Source organism: Bubalus bubalis, chromosome 11, assembly GCF_019923935.1.
Source record: "Bubalus bubalis isolate 160015118507 breed Murrah chromosome 11, NDDB_SH_1, whole genome shotgun sequence".
In the NCBI taxonomy this organism is placed as follows: domain Eukaryota; kingdom Metazoa; phylum Chordata; class Mammalia; order Artiodactyla; family Bovidae; genus Bubalus; species Bubalus bubalis.
The window spans coordinates 71,085,893-71,105,971 of NC_059167.1; positions in this window are offsets into that span (position 1 = coordinate 71,085,893).

The window sequence follows — 20,079 nt, forward strand, 5'->3', positions numbered from 1 at the left end:
TACGGGCCCAACTCTATTTTCTCTCCGCCATATTTGATGTAATAGACTTATATTTTCTCACCTGTCACATCACAGTTGCAATAGAGCGGTCACAGATCCAGGCATATGATTATTGTTCAAGGTAGGAAGAGGGGGGAGAGCAGTACCACTGAGCTATTTACTTATGCCTTTCTCTTATGAGACAAGGAAACCCTCCCAGGAGTTCCATGACTAACTTCCTCTTATATCGCATTCCAGAACTGGATCCCTGTGTAGGTCTTCAAGTATGCCAACACAGCCATAACCCCACAATTCTCCAAATGCTATGATTTATAACCGAAAAAGTTAAAGACCTATTTAAAGCCTTAATGACAGTTACTTGTGATAACAAGTAGAGGACCAGAAGCTAAGGGTATACACAGATACTGAACAGTTGTTGAGCATCTCTTCTAAAGATCTCTTTCCATATACCAGCTTTATAGCACTTGCAATTTAAACCATGCCTCAGCAAAGTCACAAATTGCAAGGTGGTGCGGATTTTTTTGGATTTGTTTACAATTAGTCGAACCCTCTGATGTGAAGTCGCCAAATACCAAGGGTCTATTTTAACCTCTCTTCTGATGAACAAGGTGGATTGTGTACACTTCCTACCAAATTATCATCCCTTACATTCTTGAGGGAAAGTCTTTGTTGATGGTTGACTTATAGACCCATGCTTATGTAGTTATAGTTCCCTCAGGTGCCAACAATAGGTAGAATAAACTTTAAAGATGTTTCAGGTGAATAGCATTTCACCCTGTACCTTGGTACAAATTGTGATTCAATTATTTATGGGTAGAGCCCGATTTGTTTAAATCTCATTGACCTATAATACAGTTATGACATGTGTCTTGACTTGATTCTTCCCTCTATTGATTTGGTCTGGAAAAGTAAAACAAGAGGTGAAATGGCCCCTCAGGGTAAGTTAAAATTGTAGGTTATGGCCACGTTAAATTGCTTTAGTACACTTTGTGTCCTTTAGAGTCAGAAAATGAAGCAATAAAGTAAGTTGATGTAAGTAATTCTTGTTTTTAAAAGGACCTTGAAGTGCTCTTAACAATATCATGGATTTGATAAGATCTGCTTCAGACTTCTTAATTTAAAATGAACATAAAGATGGTAAAGCCGAAGGAATGTTGAAATACTAGTGTTGTACTAACAGCTTTGAAACTGAATTCCTGGAGAGGACCAATGGGAACTCTTCACTATTGTCTTCCATACTAGGGGGAAAAAGAGGGCAGCAGTCACTGCTAGGAATTTCCTGGGGGGCATAGCCAGGTGTACAAAATATTTAGGAGGATTTCAAATGTTTTTGCTCATTAGTTATGTGTTAGCAAGTTCAGACAGTTTTTAAAACTCAAGACAGTTTTCAGTGTTAATTTTTGTGACAGGCAAACCTATTAAATCTGAATGTTCACTTTTCCCTCTCCTTTCCCCTATTTATATGTGATTATCGTGGTATTGAGGGCTAAGTAGAGAACTGGAAAAAGAGAGAAAGTATTGATTCACTTAGAAAAGGAGAGAGAGCATCATTAGTTGTAAAAAAAAAAAAAAAAAGAATAGACTACATGGGGAGTAAAGGTGGAGAAAAAGGAAGGATAGCACCAACTTGGGAACATGAGCGGGTTTAGGGCAGCGTATATTGACATTTAGAGATAGGGAGGAGAGCTGAGGTATGGTTTATGCATAAAGAAGAAAGCCACTTTCAAATATGTTATTATGTATGATGAATAGTGTGTTTTCAGATAATTAGATATTTATTTAAATTGTTCTTTCAAGGTAAGAACAAGCCAATTTGGCTTTATGCTCTTTTCTATTATTATTCTTGACATTGTCATCACTTGCTTTTTAAAGCCCCTTCTTTCTTACGTGCCGAAGTATACAACAAAGAGAAAGAGACTCAAGCTGGAGCTGAGTGAGGTGGGATTAGGAGGTAAACCAGAAGATTCAGAGCACAGAAACGCTGGGCCAGAACTGAAGGCTTTCAAGATAAAGGAGTAGTTTTGGGGAGAAGTTGTCACTCCCAGAGCCTCGGTTACTGCTTAAACCTTGCTTCTTTGATTTCACCTTATATTCTTGTATATTTGATTCCAGAACCCCATTTGTGCCACTAATAACCAGGAGGCTAGTTTGAGCATCTAGAGTTCTGGGTAACATGATGTGCTAACTCAGACATCCCACACACTGAAGATTGTATGTCAACCACATAGCTTGAAATCTGTGTTAAGTATGCCAGAATTAAGGGTTGTGAAAAGACACACGTGAAGTGGCAACTACTGCTTTGGAATTATGGAGCAGGTGGGAAGTCTGAACCAAGAAATCACAAAATTCTTTGGGTCAAGAACTTCAAACTCCATTTTTATATCAAAAATAACACATGGGAAGCAGTCAGTACCATTTCTGAGTCAGTCTTTCCAGATCCCTACTCTAAAGAATCATTCTTTGGGATCCACTTCAGCTCTGTTGGTCAGTGGCTGTCTCTTTTCTGTCTGCCGACCATCTCCTCTGGTTAAACACATAGAAAATGAATGTTTTATACTAGATGCAATGTGTCTACTCTCAGTGTTCATCCTCAAATCAGTGATAAGCATGAAACCACTAAGAGTAGTCAATAACAAGAATTTTTAAATTACTGCAGCTCTTTGGAGTTTCATACCTATTATCTAAATTGTTTCAATAATAACCCCTCAAGGCAGGTGGCACAATGGTAAAGAATCCACCTGCCAATGCAGGAGAAACAGGTTTGATCCCTGGGTCAGGAAGATGCCTTGGAGAAGGAAATGGCAACCTACTCCAGTCTTCTTGCTGGGAAAATCCCATGGACAGAGGAGCCTGGCGGGCTCAGTTCATGGGGTCATAAAGAGTCAGACATGACTTAGCAACTAAGTAAAAAATGCTGATTATGTATATACATTTGTGTTATTACTTCTACTTATAAAACAAAAAACTTTAGATCCATTGAGGTTAAGCAATTTATCTACATTGTTTGGCTAAAGCTTGTGATTTATATTTTCTGATTTCAAATTCTATATCCTTTGGAATTTAAACTGTATGTTAAACTGAAATGAGTGAAAAGTAGTTTAAAAAATATATTAGTAATTTTGAATATAATTGAAAAGGAATAATCAGAATATGGTGTGTACTATTGAAAATATTAAATTTATTATACAATCTGAAGAGAGATGTGGGTTTAGGAAAAGATATTTATGAAAGTGGAAAAAATTAAGTTATAAATTTATATATTCAATATACATGTGTATATATATTTAAGATTAAAAATGCATATTTTTAAAAAGAAAAAATAATAAAAAATAAAAATGCATATGAGAGTAAAGCTAGCATTTGGTTAGCACATGCTACATACCAGACATCTGATTTGTACTATCTTGTTTAATATTCACAATAGCCCTCTGAGATAGGATCTATTATTAAATTGTTTTACATTCGATGAAATAGATGTCAAAGAGATTTTTAAGATTAACTCTGGGTTCTGTATAGCAGAACCATGACTCAAACTGCATGCTTTCTGCAGAGCCATGGGCTCCAGTGTGTACTGTATAATAGATAGGCAGGCACTGAAGATGGTAAGGGGCTCTGCTCAGCATGGAAGCAGATCTGGTAGCGGAAGGGTTTCAGGAGTGGGGTCAGTATCATTTGGTAAGCGTCCCTTGGTTTTCTATTAACCATGGTTCAAACTTTTCATCCCTGCCACTCCAAACAGGACAAAACTTCTCAGGCTCAGTAAATATGAAATGAGCGGAATGACATCATTTCTTTTGAGAGAAGATCTTTGGAAGAACAACTCAGATACAACTACCATTTATTCCCCTCACTATAATGTTCTTTGTGTGGGAAATTCCCTTGAGGATTTCATCCAAACCTCACAGTTAGATTAAATCCCCATATTTACTCTCTTGCAAAGCAAATTTCGTTATTTTTTTGTTTTTGTTTTTGGTCCTCAATATAATGCTCACTAGATTTTTTTTGGTCATTATCAGACTTGATATGACTTACACTGAACTTACCAGCTACATTTTCTCCTTTGAAAGATTCCACGTAAGGTAACTGTGTTCCTACTGTGTCCTCTTCTCAATCTCTTCCCTCCAACCCCATTCCAGGCAACTTCTATTTAGACCAGGTTACAAGGTGATTACTCTTACTCCTTGGAAGTAAAGTTATGACCAATCTAGATAGCATATTCAAAAGCAGAGACATTACTTTGCCAACAAAGTTTCGTCTAGTCAAGGCTATGGTTTTTCCTGTGGTCATGTATGGATGTGAGAGTTGGACTGTGAAGAAGGCTGAGCGCCGAAGAATTGATGCTTTTGAACTGTGGTGTTGGAGAAGACTCTTGAGAGTCCCTTGGACTGCAAGGAGATCCAACCAGTCCATTCTGAAGGAGATCAGCCCTGGGATTTCTTTGGAAGGAATGATGCTAAAGCTGAAACTCCAGTACTTTGGCCACCGCATGCGAAGAGTTGACTCATTGGAAAAGACCCTGATGCTGGGAGGGATTGGGGGCAGGAGGGGAAGGGGACGACAGAGGATAAGATGGCTGGATGGCATCACTGACTCGACAGACATGAGTCTGGGTGAACTCCGGGAGTTGGTGATGGACAGAGAGGCCTGGCATGCTGCGATTCATGGGGTCTCAAAGAGTGGGACACGACTGAGCAACTGAACTGAACTGAACAAGGTGATTGGTTTTTTATTGTTGACTTCTTAGTTCCCAGACTCCCCTGACTTGGAATCCTATTGCACATGGCTAAAAAGTATTGTTCATTCCTCAGATCTTGTATTTCTGTTAATAATGACCTCCAATATGGTCATTCATATTTACTTTATCAGGTATTAACTTTTTTCTTTTAAAACTTCCCTATTAGCTAGCTTACTCACAAAGTCTATTATCTCTCTTATGTAACTTAGGCCACCTTGTATCTTTTAGCTGGCCAACCAAGATAGCATTCATTTTGTTCTAATACTATTTTCTCTCCTGTTTATCCTCAAAAATTCTTAACTGAGGCTTTTCTGAATTTTTTTTTTTTAAATCCCCTCTTCCTGTTGTCATGTCATATGTCTGCTCTTAAAAACAAAAAAATGAAAACAAAGACAAACCCCCCAAATAACCCAATTCAAACCACTACCACCAAGAAAAACCTCTACAAACTCCAAGATCTGGGTTTGTCCTGATTTATTATTATCCCATTTTCCACTGTGTTGAAAAAAGAAAAAAGAAAAGAAAACCCAACCCAAACTTCCTAATTTCCCTTTTGTGGTTCTTATTAATAAGTATCCATTTTTAAAGAATAGTTATCACCTCCATTGGATTGTAAATCTCCTTGAGGGCAGGAGACTGTGTCTAACCACTAATAGGTACCCACACGTTTATTAGAGAGCAGTGCAACCTCTAGGGGGTCAATAAATACTTGTTGACTCACTGACTCTATAAATATAAACGGTAAAATAATCAGACATTCTGCTAGCACCTAATTTGCTCCCTGTAGGTAAGTTTGTCTCTTTGGTAGCATTGATTCTTTTAGGCCACCAGGGTTCCATTTAGTGAATTACAACTGCCATGTGCTAACTGGTACCCTGGTGGCCTGAATGAGTTTAAGAGTCTCCCCAAATGAAGGACATCTCCCCTGAGAGTGACTCTGAATCTTGTTGAATGCCTAACCCAACCTTTATTTTCTTCCACAGCATTTTCCCTTTGAGACAAGAGATTCCTTTGCCTTTAGGCCTTTTAGCCTTTTTTACAAGGCAGAAACTCTCAAGTCATAAACAAATAAAAATGTACTTCATTTACCCTCTTCTTGCTACTTTACATTTTTAAAGAAAAGCATTGCTGAATCACATTGAATGCCAGGCAGGAAATTCACAATTTTCCTTGCAGCATTTTTCATAAGTGAGCAGCTTTCCAACAGCTCCAGCTGTCAACAGTGCCCTCCTACTGTTTGACTCACATTCAGAATTCATTACTATGTGCACTACAATACAAAAATTTTGCAAAGCATTAAGGGAGTATGTAGACTACTCCCCAGGTATGTCTTCCTCGGACCCAGAGTCTCACAGCTTTTCTGTTTTTCCTGGTACTCTCTACCAAACAATGATCTTTTATGCAATTTTAGAAAACTTGCAACAGGATAAAGTTAATGGATAAATTCATTGCATCCCAGCAGGGAATCTCTGTCATGGATCCTAAGGAATCTGGTCTCTTTTGTTGTGTAGTGAGATAAAAAATTGCAAGCAGACTTGTAAGTGGTTTAGAGTCTTCTGGACTGCAAAGAGTCCAAGTTCCCAATTCCCATGACAAGACTGAGAGGATTATGACTTTGAGAGACTTATGGACAATTCTTAAACTGGGTTCAATCATATGTAAGTTGTGAGAAAGGTAATGACATGTTCTGCTAATACCACTTCATCCTGATTACAGATGTCCCCGAGTGCATTGTCCTCCTGATTCCTGACCCTCTTTCAGGGCCTGCCTACTCTGCACAGGCCTTCCTATGTCTCTTGAGAAAGATATCCACCCTGACTGCAGGATTGCAGCTACTCCCAATGGCACATCCTTCTTCGTGCTGGGGGATTAGGTTGCCTGCTTTTTACCTGAAGATTTCCTCAGCTTCTGACCCAGTTTCATGCCTTCAATTCTGGGATTTTTGGTCTCTCTCTGCATAATTTTATTGAAATACTTGGCTTTTCTTTTTAAAATATATTATGTTCAATTGAAGTACAGTTGATTTACAATAGCATGTTAGTCTTGGATGTATAGCACAGCAATTCAGTTATACGCTTCATAAATATATATATACTCTTCAGATTCTCTTCCCTTATAGGTTGTTATTACAAAATATTGAGTATAGCTCCCTAGGCTATACAGTAGGTCCTTGTTGGTACATACGTGTTTTTCTCTGGCATGGCCTGCCCTATCCTTTTCCTTTTAGACCTCAACCAGAGATGATGCTCTGTGGTTACTCTTTGCCGATTCCTGGAGGAAAGTGCAAACTGCACAGTGCCCAGGGCCTAAAGAAGTTGTCTATTAAATTCCTATTTATGTTAAGCCTGTCCCTGTAATAATAGTTACTGTTTATTGAGCACTTCAGCTGGGCCAAGCACTGTACTGGGTGTTTTCATGTTGTTCTTATTTAATATCCAGGAGATGAAGTCCAGGCTGAGTAAGACAAGGTAACTTGCTAAATTATCACAAGCTAGTGAGAGGCAGAGCCTGGAGTCAAACCCAGGATTTGGGAGCTAGAATTGTTAAACACAGTGCCATATTGTCCACTTGACACTTTTCTCCCATTAAAATTGTGTCTTCTATTGTTTTCTCATTGAATTTATATGCACACACATGCTTGCCTTTGTCCTCTACATATGAGCACTTATCGTTTTTGTTATAGATAGCTATTAATATTTTAAACTTCTCCTCTAAACTACTAATTTCAGAAAACAGATTGAGTCTTATTATCTTTTATGGTCTTCTCCTAAACTTGAAGCCTGGAATCAAGTGATTGCTCAATATATGGTAATGATAATATTGGTTTGGTAGAGACATCATTATGGAATAGATTTTAATTTACAGAAGTTTATTCCAATTTCCATCACTATTGTGGTATTATGGCTTGTGATTTTGGCACTCTGAAGGGGAATATTTATAGACTACATGGGCAATTTACAATTATTCTCTCTTTATGTGCAATACCAGCTAATCAATTGCATATTAAAATAAAGAGTTTATATGAATAGTCTGAATTAAAACATTTCTGTGTTGCAAAGATCACTATAATACAGACACACAAACAACATTTTTAGTAGCATCTTTAGCAGAAAACTTAAAGGAAGCCTTTATTTCATAAAGCAATGCTATAAATGAAAGTCAAGAATTGAACCAGTGCTCCTAAAACTCTTCCCTTTGCTTTTTTGACTTGGCTTTAACATCTCTTAGGGGTTTGACATATATGTAGATGAATTGTCTGACGTGGTCAAAAGTAGTTTTGTTTTCTAGTATACAGTACTAAAAGGCAAGGTAGTGTGTTAGCTTAGTATAAAGAAAATTGTATTTCTAATCCCCTATATGGCAATGTGGTTTTGGTCACAAGGACATGATGAGAAAGTGCTGATGAGCCAGTATGTCATATCACTTCTGCCAGAAAAAGCACCACAGTGAAGAAGTGTCACTGGTATAATTTCCATTTTCGCAAAAATTACACACTTCTTAAATATACAATGTGGTGGCCATTTTATCTGAATCAAAGTATTGTTTCTGAATTTTTATGTTGCTCAATGGCTAATTTTCATCTCCAGATTTTCTTTATGCATGCTAAATTTGAGTGTAAAAAAGATCCCCAAATCCAAAATAATAAATGGAGGATGGGAAAACATAGAAGGATTATTGCAAGACTGCATCATATATTATATAAAGACAGAGTCTCGGCAATTTATTTGGCTCTGTCTGGGTGCTTGCTTAGGGACCTAGAGATCTAGTCTTTCATTCTATCAGCAGCTCTTGCTGTCAATTAATTAGAATATATATTCCTATTAATTCAAGGCTGTGCACTGCCTTCTTTATGTACACTACAAGAATTTCCTTGAGACTGCATCTGTCCTCGGTTATAACATGCCACATCCCTGCACTGAATTTGACTATTTCTTCCCCAGTCTACATATTGTATGTTGCTAGAGTGTACAGATGCTTTTTGGATTGAAACTCCATTAATGCTTTTAATAGTATTTTAAAATGTCGAGAATGTAGATTTTCACTTGCGCTCTTTACAAACAGAGGTGAATAAAACCCATTTAATAGATCAGGAATTTAGGTGACATCTGATCTGGCTATAACATGCAAATCAAATGGTTAAATATCTTTCAGCTGCAGATTTTTCCCAATGATAGAGTTATCTCATAGAAATTAAGTCCTCTTGTCCACTCCTGAAATAATCGAGGCAGTTTGAAAATAGAAGTACTGAATGCATTATCTTCACCCTCAGACCCGCATTTCCTTATAAAATCCTTTACTTTAGCGAATGGCATTCAGTATACCCTTTTGCCTCAGTTAGAACTCCTGAAGTCATCTTTGACTTATGTCCCTTATTTTCCGTGTCCAATTGATCATCAGACCTGTCAGCTCTCCCTCAGAAGCGTCTTCTGGCTAAAATCCCTTTTTATCATCCTCACGGCCACTGGTTTAGAGCCTCATCATTTTTGTTTGGAGTATTAATATAGCCTCCTATCTGATCTCCCTGGCATCTATCTTCCTCCCCTCGAGTCCATTCTTCACATAGACATCAGGATGATCTTTCTGAAAACAATTCTCATCAGGTTACTTCTCTCCTTAAAGACCTCAGCTGGAGTCTGGATGTTCACAGGATAAACTAAACTCCTAAGCTGGGCCTGCAAGGCTTTTGGCAACTGGGCATCAGCTGCTCCAGTTACAGTTCTTGCTGTTTTTTGGGTTGACTCTCCTCTCTGGCTCCATCCCTACACATCTACATCAAACTCTTATATTAATTGTTTATACTAATGTCTGCCTTTGCACATGCTTTCCTTCTGTCTTGTTTTCTCCTTCACTGCTTGGCAAATCTTAGCATTTAAGACCATGCTAATATTACCTCCTCTTGAAGTCTTTCCTGACATTGGCAAAATTATTCCTACTCTGCTCTAGACTTTCTCATGACGTCATTAATACTTCTATATAACATCCATAGCGTTGTATTTTAATTATCTGTTGATAGGTCTGGTTATAAACTCTCCATATACCTCATTCATATTTGAAGCTTTCAATTACAAGGATATTTAAAAAAATGTTGCAACAATGAATGAATGATCCATACTGATCTTTTCCCCATACTACAAGGCTTTGTAACCAAACCAAATCATACTTTTATTTAAGTGCTTCTACTATCACGTGACATTATGCTTTCCTGAGAAAATTGATCTTCTGTAGAAACACAACAAACACAAACAATAAAAAGATCTCATTGGGCATACCACTTAAAATCTCATATAATCAGAGCCCTCACAAAAATAATATTGGGTATCTGACCTACACTGGATCTCCCTGACAGTCTTCCTCAGTGTGGCTGGACATAGAGCAGATATCAATGACAAACGGTTATAATAGAGTAGAGATGCTGTAACACTTTGGTTCATGAGGGAGGAGTTGCTGAGATAATGTCGATGGAAGTGGAGTCTGAGCCAATGGGGTAGTTAAGGATAGCACTGGGGCAGTGCAGCCTGCCTCAAGCCTTGTCTCCTTAGGCTGGCGAAGCATCACTTTGGGGAGGGAGCCTAGAGTGCAAACTCAGATTTAGAATGTTTTATATGCAGATATTGCAGCCTTAAAAGGGTTGCTACAACCAATACAACAGTCTTGCTGGGGAACTTTCTTTTTCTTGCAGAAAGCTATCATTCTCCTCTTGCTGTATTTTGGTTCCTCTTCCCTACCAAAACTTGTGTTTTGAAAAAACAGGACCGCCTCAGTTCAGTGATGTTTCCCCCCTTATCAATCATGTTCCCCTATTTATTAATTACATATGAGCTAAATCACCTTACAGGTAGGGGCAGGTGTTCCAGCAAAGCAGACAGTATTCATGTAGTTGCATTGGTTAATTATCTAATGCCTGTATGATAGCTTATGGTGAACCATGTTGGATTCGTGATCCCTGAAGAAGATTTAGCTTCGGGACCAGAGACCAGGCTTGATCACTCAAGAGCTTTTGTGTAGCAGAGTTTTATTAAAGTAAGAAAAGGGACAGAGAAAACTTCTAACAAAGGGGGACAGAGAGAGCCCCCACTCACTGGTCTTATCAAGGCCTTGTATACCTTTACCAGACCCACTCCCACAACATACTTTTTAGTCAGAAAATCTTCTTGTTAAGGAGAAACATGTCCTCAAGCAAGATACATTGTTATATTGACTAAAACAAAGCAATGTAGAAAATGTCTTTTTCTCCTTGAGAGCCCCAGACCCCTTTCTCTTTCTCAAGGGCTCCAGACCCCTTTGTCCTCCTCAGGGCCCTTGGACTTCTTATCAACCTACCTAGGACTTGACCCTTTCTCTATAGCTTGTCTTTTTAGTGAAATGTTGGAGCTAATTCTCTGAACATAGGGACTGTATGTAATACAGAAGGAATGTGATGTTTTTTCAGCTTTTGACACGAATTTATTTGGAATAGCAGTTGCTGCTTTTTGCCAGTCACCTGTTAGCTCTCAGATTCACTCTCTGCCCTGACCTTCTCTGCCTGGTGTTGCAGGGATGCACATTTCTCAGCGTCTCTTCACAAGTGACTTCTGGGTACTCTTGGCCAATGGTAGGCATAGGCGAAAGGCTGGCAGGAGTAGGGGAGAAGCCAGATATTTCGCTTTCTGGTTTTTTGCTTCTGATTCTCTCTGATGGTGGCTACCCTCCTTCTGTGGTTCTCACTCCTGGGGGGTCGCCTCACACTCTGTGGCCTCTGTTCCAATCTCGAGTGGGATGGCAGCTCCCGCTAGACAGTCCTGGCTTCTGATCTCTAGAGACAATGACTCTTCACTTTGTCCCAAAGAGATGGTAGAGGCTTACCACTGCTGCTAATTTCTGGGTTGCTTCCCTGTTCCTTGACCTGCTCCTCAGCTCCTCCATCACCATGTTACCATTCTCTGGCATTCAACTGCATCTGCATAGAAGATCTAAAATGTGTTTCCCTGACTGGACTTGAATATGGTGTTACAAACAACATAGTGTAAAATCAGATCTACTACAGGCTCTGACTGATCAATTTGTAGGATAGAAAAAAAATCACCTTCTCTATTTATCCTTTACGAAAACAAGAGTAGTCAAGAGGCCCAATGTCATTAGGAGGGTTAAATGAGGTCTTATGAGTAATTCCTGCAGCATTAAGAAAGCACACAACACTCTTTCACAGCACCTTGATTACACATTTGTACTCACACTCCTATCACCCACAGAAGAGGCTGTAACACTATGCTGCTGATGGTACTTGTGGACACAGCCCTGGGGACTATGCCCAAGCTCATGGCATTTAAAAGCTCATTTTCCCACTTTTCTTTCTAATAGACAATTAACAGGAGGAGAGATTAGAATGTCCTGAAAATTCCAGAATTTCTGTTGCCTTTGTTTCTGGCCAATTCATAAGAAATACTGACAACAACTTCAACTAAACCTGAAAACAAGCAAGTTTCAAATCCATGAAGACTGCATCCCCTCTCAAAAAAGTACCCCCCGCCCCAATTTAAAAGGAACTGGCTCAGTAGATATGTACGCATGCTCAGTTGCTTCAGTCGTGTCCGACTCTTTGTGACCTTCTGGACTGGAGCCCATCAGGCTCTTCTGTCCGTGGGATTCTCCAGGCAAGAACACTGCAGTGGGTTGCCATTCCCTCTTCCAGAGATCTCCCAAACTGGGGATCAAATGTGCATCTCCTGCATCTCCTTGCATTGCAGGTGGATTTTTACAAAAGTTGGTGCTAGAATCTCCTGCAAAAGATGATTTTTGATGTTTCCAAGAGAATAGGAAGATGGGATGTTCATATCCCTACCTAACATCTGCTACTGTGACAAATCCAACTTTTGTAGACAAAACGGGTACCAAAGCCATAATCACACAGACTAAGAGAAGAAAAACACAGCTTTTTTGAGTCAGGATTAAGTTGTATTGGTTGATTGGTTTGGAAAAACAGTATTATACTTGGCTTCTAAATACTGCAGAGACCTCTTGTAAATCCTCCAGTAATTTTTTGTAATCCTTCACAAGTAGTAAAATCATTGCTGTGAGGCAGACAGGAGAGGAATCCACAAATAAGACATCTGTTATTGTTATATCAATGATGATATATGCCCAACTGTGAAATAACAACATTTAACAAGAAATGGAACCTTATCCAAAATGAGATCTCACTCACTTCCATGACTTCATTTGCTACATTAATAAGAGTAAACTGAAGTTTATAATTGGGTGATCTTATCTATTAGCATTAGTAATATATCACAGGTATAGGGCTTTATATTTTAGATTAATGGAATTCAAACCATTAGAAAAGTCCTACGCTTACATGTAGCATGCATGGACAGATGAAGTTGGTGATACATTGAATAAATAGTAAAATACTTAGGGCTATTTGTCTTTTGTTCTGTATTTTTAAAGAAAATTTTTACCTCCTCAAAATTTTCAGTTTGTTATAGGTTTAAGATACTCTTGCAATAATATATTAAAACAACAATGAAAGACTATTGAAGATTATAATCCCTTCAAAAGATGATGAGTCTTAATATTTAAAATGACTATTTAGAGAAAAAATGTATTATTTGGATCTAAAACATTTTTCCCCCACATTCAGGTGAAAAACAATTTAAATTCTTAAACTCTAAAGGCTATGTTACCATGTGTTTGGAGAATTCTTAAGAACCCCAAAGCAGAACTTTGGCAATGGAATAGGTATTATTTGCCAGCCTGAGCAAATCTAAAGGATCTTAGGCTCTTTAAAAATGCCCTCAAATGATATCAAGAATCTCTTGGTTTTTACTTATCTTTCCATTGTTTTCATTGACCCCTGTACTTTATGTTCTGTTAAAACAAACCTTTGCTGAGCTCTCAGTCTGGAAGGTTGCAGCTCTGTCCTTTCTGCATTTGCCCCTCGGTCTCATGCTCTGTGACACGTGTAGAAAGAAAGGCCCTGCACTGTTCTGTGGATTTCAAATTCAAACCCTGTTTAATACTTTTCCAGCCTTGTTAACACTGGGGAAGCCAAAGTTAGAATGCTGTGTGGATCTGCTTAGAAAGGAGGTGTTGGAGCCACGTAGCAAACATCTAGGTTTCTTGACATTTGCCACCACTGACTACAGTAGCCTTTTGGAAACTCCCTCTTTCTTGTGCTTCCATGACATCCCCTTCTGGCTCTTGACTTCCCTGGGCTGACCTTTCTTTCTTAGGTTCCAATATTAACTCTCATTCCTCTTCCCTAGTTTTGTATGTAGGGGCTTTTAGGGCTTTGTCCCTGGTCATCTTCCATATCTTTATCATTTCACCTACACTAACATACTTTTATTCTGAGCTGTAGTAGGATATAATACAGCTGGGATGAGGTAGTTAGATAGCCTCACAACTCAATGGACATGAACTTGAGGGAACTCTGGGAGATAGTGGAGGACAGGGAAGCCTGGTGTGCTGCACTCCATGGGGTCATAAAGAGTTGGACACAACTTAGTGACTGAACATGAAGGGTATAATTTATACACAGAAAGTGTGTTGTGTGTGGTGAGAAGTCTTAAGATCTACCCGTAAGAAACTCAAAGTATACAATAAAATATTGACTATAATCACCATGCTATACATCAAATCTCCAGAGCTTATTCATCTTGTATAACTGAATCTTTGTACCTTTTAACCAGCATGTCCCCATTCCCCCTCCCCTCCTCCTGCATACTCGATAGCCCAAAGTAAATGACTGAACAGCGCGAAGGAGTGGTGTGGCAGGTATTACTGCATGCTCTACTGAAGACCCTTGCCGTATTTCTAAAGCAAACTGTATTATAGCATCATATCTTGAAGAAATAGTAGTATTCTCTCTATATAAACTCAGGAAGAACATCTATTCTGGACTCTTATTAGGCCTGTTTTTCAAACTTCAAGTTGGAGAGGTGTGTTTCTTTTTTACCTATGTATGTGTTTCTTAATATTGAACAATGATTAGCTTGATTTTTTCCCAAGAGAATTTAGCCATTACTGAGAAGATTCAGGTACATATGATATAAAACTCTCTAACCACTTCTCAGTAGATAAATTATCAGCCTTTACCTCCGCTAGTCCTTAGATATATGTAAGGGCTGAGGCCATTCATCTCTTAGCTCAGTCTCCCTCAATCCCTGGGCTCAAATCTTGAGAGTGGGGAATTTTGCCTTGCCAGGGAATGGGATCTAGAATTAGTCTTGCTTAGATAAACTCTCTAAGACATGCTGTTCTAAGATTAGTTCTGGTACTCATGTATCCCCTATGATAGAGGCTTCCCTTCATCTTTCTGTGGATTTTCAGGGAGTACAAATAAACATTTTCTTGGGTTTTCAATTAAGCGTCCCAAGACCCTGAAGAAGTTAGTTTTCTGCTCTGCATCCAGAAACACAGACTGAGACACCTTGCCTACCTTTTGCCAGCCCCCGTTTCCAGCAGTTAGACCTTGTCTGGCTCCTCAAGCTCCCAGATGGCATCCTGATCCTCAAATAGACTGAGACTCAAAAATGTGGCTCTGCCACACACTTTACAGATCACAAGGGTCTGGGCACTCCAGTGCTGATCCCGGTGGTCAGATGGTCTCCTGGGAACACAAATGCTGATCTGCGCTGTTGGCTATTTCTCTCAGCCCCCAGAGCTACCGCTGGGTCAGCTTCCCAGCTTCAGTATCAGCCTCCTTCCTCCCTTTTGCTCACCAACCTCTGAAGTCCTGATTTTCTTCATAGACCAGGCTACACAGATTTGACAATTTTCACTGGTTTCAACAGGTTGAATTAGACTTAATTAGACAAAATCATGAATTATTAAAAGGATGTCTATTGGAGAAGGAAGTGGCAACCCACTCCAGTATTCTTGCCTGGAGAATCCCATGGACAGAGGAGCCTGGCGGGCTACAGTCCATGGGGTCGCAAAGAGTCGGACACGACTGAAGTGACTTAGCACAGCACACACATGGGTTATATTATTATTCCCTCCAAAATAATGCTTATCGAACATCTGAAAGATACTGTCTCATTCAGTGTGAGGAGACAGAGAATTTTAAGACGGTACTTCTGTCCTTAAAATGCTTACATTCTAATTGGATAGACATTCATATTTTCATGTGCACAAATGCACACACACACACACACACACACTCAAACACTATAGCAATACAAATGCTATCAGAATAAAACCAACCAGCAGTATCAGAGGAGTTCAGATAAGAGAGAGATGACTCTGGTGTTGAGTGAATCAGGAAGACATTATGCAGGAGATGGGACTCAGCGTACTGAAGAAAGAAGCAGAGACAGATATGGAGGGAGAAAGGGAAAGGGTAGCAAAGGTTGGAGAGACAGCCAACGTGCCCTGCTACTGGCACTAATCGAACCCCAAAGGTGATGCCTGCAATTTAGTCTATGATTCTATAAAGGCAAAGACTGGCCCTTTCCCACTTCTATTCATACCTCCAGGCTTCTGTGGGGGACTTCTCTTCTCCCAACAGGCTATCCTTGTATACTGCAATTGCATTTTTATGTACTCTGTAGAAATGTGGGAGGAATGGGTAAAGGAGTTTGTCTTGGGTATGGTATCTGTTCTTTTTCCTCTAAGTAAGGTTAATCTTGATTCAGCTGGGTTTGCCTAGTACTATGAGAATTATGAAACTGGATTTTGGAAATAGCCAAGAGCAGGCGCTCTGGACCTATGGTGTCATGAGCATGCTTAGAGAACTAGATAACATGTGAAGAGGTAAAGATTTCTATACCCTCCCATCTCAGTTCTACACCCGTTTCCTACTTGTCTTCTGCTCATTATCCCTCCCTCAGCTACTCAAGACTCTGTGGTAATATCTCACACATGTCTGCACTTTCCAAAAGAGTTCTCTAAGTCAAATGTCCCCTTTTCATCTACCCTATCCACAACTTCTATCATTTCAAAATCACTTCTAATATATGCCATTTGTTGTATGTATAATATGTACCCAGCACATGCATTGTTTCATTTAGTAATTACCCTGTCATAGGGATAATGAAAGTGAAAGTCGCTCAGTTGTGTCCAACTCTTTGTGACCCCATGAACTATACAGTCCATGGAATTCTGTAGGCCAGAATACTGGAGTGGTAGCCTTTCCCTTCTTCAGGGGATCTTCCCAACCCAAGGACTGAACCCAGATCTCCTCTCCCGCTTTTGCTGGTGGAATCTTTACCAACTGGGCTACCAGGGAAACCCTCTCACACGGAAGCATCAGTGATTAAAATATGAATGTGAAGTAATCAGTAATCGAACTTCTGTCACCGTTAGTTTAGTCACCTTTATAAAAAAGGTAAGCAGTGACCTTATATGTCAGTTTTGAGACTGATGAGGAAACTGAGGCTCAGAAACGTACACTTGGCAACATACAGTGAAAATATGCTAAACCAGGGTTCAAACACATGGGATCTGATAAAAGTATGTGCGATCTCATGCCAGGGTGCTGCAGCATGAGAATTTCAGACTCCAGCTGAGAGGTGAGAGCTATGAGATTTTCTCAGTACCTAGGTTTGCCAGATAAAACGCAGGATGCCCATTAATTGGAATTGAAAATGAACAATACATCATTTTTCAGTATAAATACTGAAAGTGTATATACATACCAAATATTATATGGGACATGCTTATACTTTATAATTCATTGTTTATCTGAAATTAAAATTATACTGAAATTTAATGGAATATTCTGTACTTTTTCCCCTAAATCTGGGAATCCTGCTAATACTCCATAAATCACATCATATAGACAACTGCTGAAGGGTAAGGAATGTGTTCCTTGAGGCTAAAAGGAAGTAAACTTTTATTATTAAGCCCTCTATGGGGTCGCACAGAGTCGGTCACGACTGAAGTGACTTAGCAGCAGCAGCAGCAGCCTGTCAGAACTGGAAAGGAGCTTAAAGGTCAATGGTCCTCATTTTACCAATGAGCGAACTAGAGATCATGGTAGGGAAATGACTTGCACAAAATCATAGTGCTTACAAAGAGGTGAGATTTGAAGTCAGAGTTCCCTTGGCCTTGTTAAATGTTGAACCCACCACCCTTAGAGCGCTGAAAGTTTAGAATTAACCCCAGGTTTTCTAGTGAAAGAAACATGGCTATCTTACATTTTAGGGGCTTAATAAATATTTTGGCAAAAATAATGATTTGATGCTGATCTGGTTCTTGGGATAACACTTTATGTGGAATAGGTACACTCAAAGCTTGTTGATAATGATATGTATCACACACATATACACTAGTAGAACCATAAATATACACACATATATTTATTCTTAGGACCTGAGAGACTATGTTGATATCTCCCAAGTGGATTATTAGATGCCTTGGTAAATATGACAGTAACTCAGACAACCAATTTTTGATATTCTTGAAGTCTGCGGTAGTTAACAGAGAAACTAGGGCAGCATAACATCCAAATTAGGGGAAAGAATGAACCTCAGAGGTACGCGATTAAAAACAGTTCTCACTAGCTTCATGCGACTATTGGGCAGGTGCAAGGTGGCTAGTCTTAACTGAGATGTGCTGTCAGTATAAATTACACACTAGACTGCAAAGATTTAATATAAAACAGAGTATAAAATAGTATAAATATCACAATAATTTTTATTTTAGTTGCATTTTTAAACATTTTAATATATTGAGCTAAATAAAAGATATTAAAATAAATTTCACCCCTTTTTTCATTTTTTTGACTAAAGATACTAGAGTATTTAAAATTATATATCTGATTATATTTCTATTGGATAACACTGTTCCAGAGGAGTCACTATGTATTTAAATAGGAAAAGGAAAAATAGAGGTTAGGACCCAGATACATCTTGCCATCTTTTTATTATGGTGTTTAACTCCCTTATTAGCTTCATTGAAAATTTATGAAATTGCTTTGGAAAATGCAAATCATTATAGAAATATAAAATATCTTCATAATTGTTAAGAAAGAAAAGAATTGGTTATTGCAGTTTCTTTTCAGAATTCTGCACACATTTGCTGATCTCAGGCTGCTTACTTCTTTGGGGCAAGTCATTTAAGCTCAGGGCTTCCCTGGAGTCTGTAAAGAATCTGCCTGCAATGCAGGAGACACAGGCTTGACCCCTGGGTCTGGAAGATGCCCTGGAGGAGGAAATGGCGACCCACTTCTGTATTCTTACTGGAAAAATCCCATGGATAGAAGAGCCTGGCAGGCTACAGTCCACATGGTTGCAAAGAGTTGGAGCTGACTGAGCGTATACACACACACATTTATGCTTAGTTTACTTAAATGCCTCAGTCTCCTCATCTACAACAGAGATCTCAGAGATCTCTGAAGGAGAGGCCTGTTCCCAACGCCCACAGAGCACAGGACTTTCAGAACAATGAATAAAGTGGTCCCACTGTTGTTGACAGATGGCAATCATTCACTTCTTAGTGCATGTTTTCTAAAATGCTTTTGAGTTCACGCCTCCTTTGCACTAATGCCATGGTTGTATGCTTTATGTTGCTAGCTAGCCTCCTGCCCCTTACTCTGTCTTCCCAGAAAAGAGAAAGCCTTGCTGCAAACTTCAGAGTTGCAAAAATATTTTACTAGTCCATGCCTCTGTAGTCTTTTCTTGTATTTCCCATTAAACTTGGGTAATTCATAGATACAGATAACAAAAGCTATCAGATGTATAGGGGGTGGTCTAATCTGATTCCACTTCATTAGAAAGTACCCTAAGAAAGTCTCCTATGTTGAGAGCATCCTGAAATCCTCTCTTGTTCTGGCAATTGTAAGTTTTAAGATCTTGCTTTTGGCACGGAGGCTATTTTGCAGTTTTGGTTAGTGGCAAAAACCAAACTGACCCCTCCTTGTGTTGCCAACTTAATGACTAAAAGATGAAAAGGTAAATATTTTGCAGAATTTTTTTTTTTTTTTTGGCCATTTCAACCTCATCTTTGTTAGTGCATCTGCACTCCACCTGACCTTTCTTGGTTCTGTTTTTAATTCTCCTCGTATACCAGCTTTTAGTAGAGACTGTGTGCTTTAAGTAACGAAGGTCAAATTTCTGAGCCCTTGTATGCTCACCCAATGATTTCTAGCCGTCTTTAATCCTTCCCTACACCAACTGCTGCAGTAATGAGGGGCAAGGGCCGGCTGAGGATTGAGGTCATGAGCTTTCAGTTTGTAGTCATATATTTCTCTGGTGCTTACATGGAGCAGCTCCTCTTAGTTTCTCAGAGGTGAGTTAAAAAAAAAGGAAAGGAACCACTGAATCCTATTACTATGTACTGATATGACTTGTGTGGGTCTTTTTCTACCCATTGAGCCTCCTTATCAGGTAAGGGGAAACTCTTGAAGTCATATGAAAGAAGGC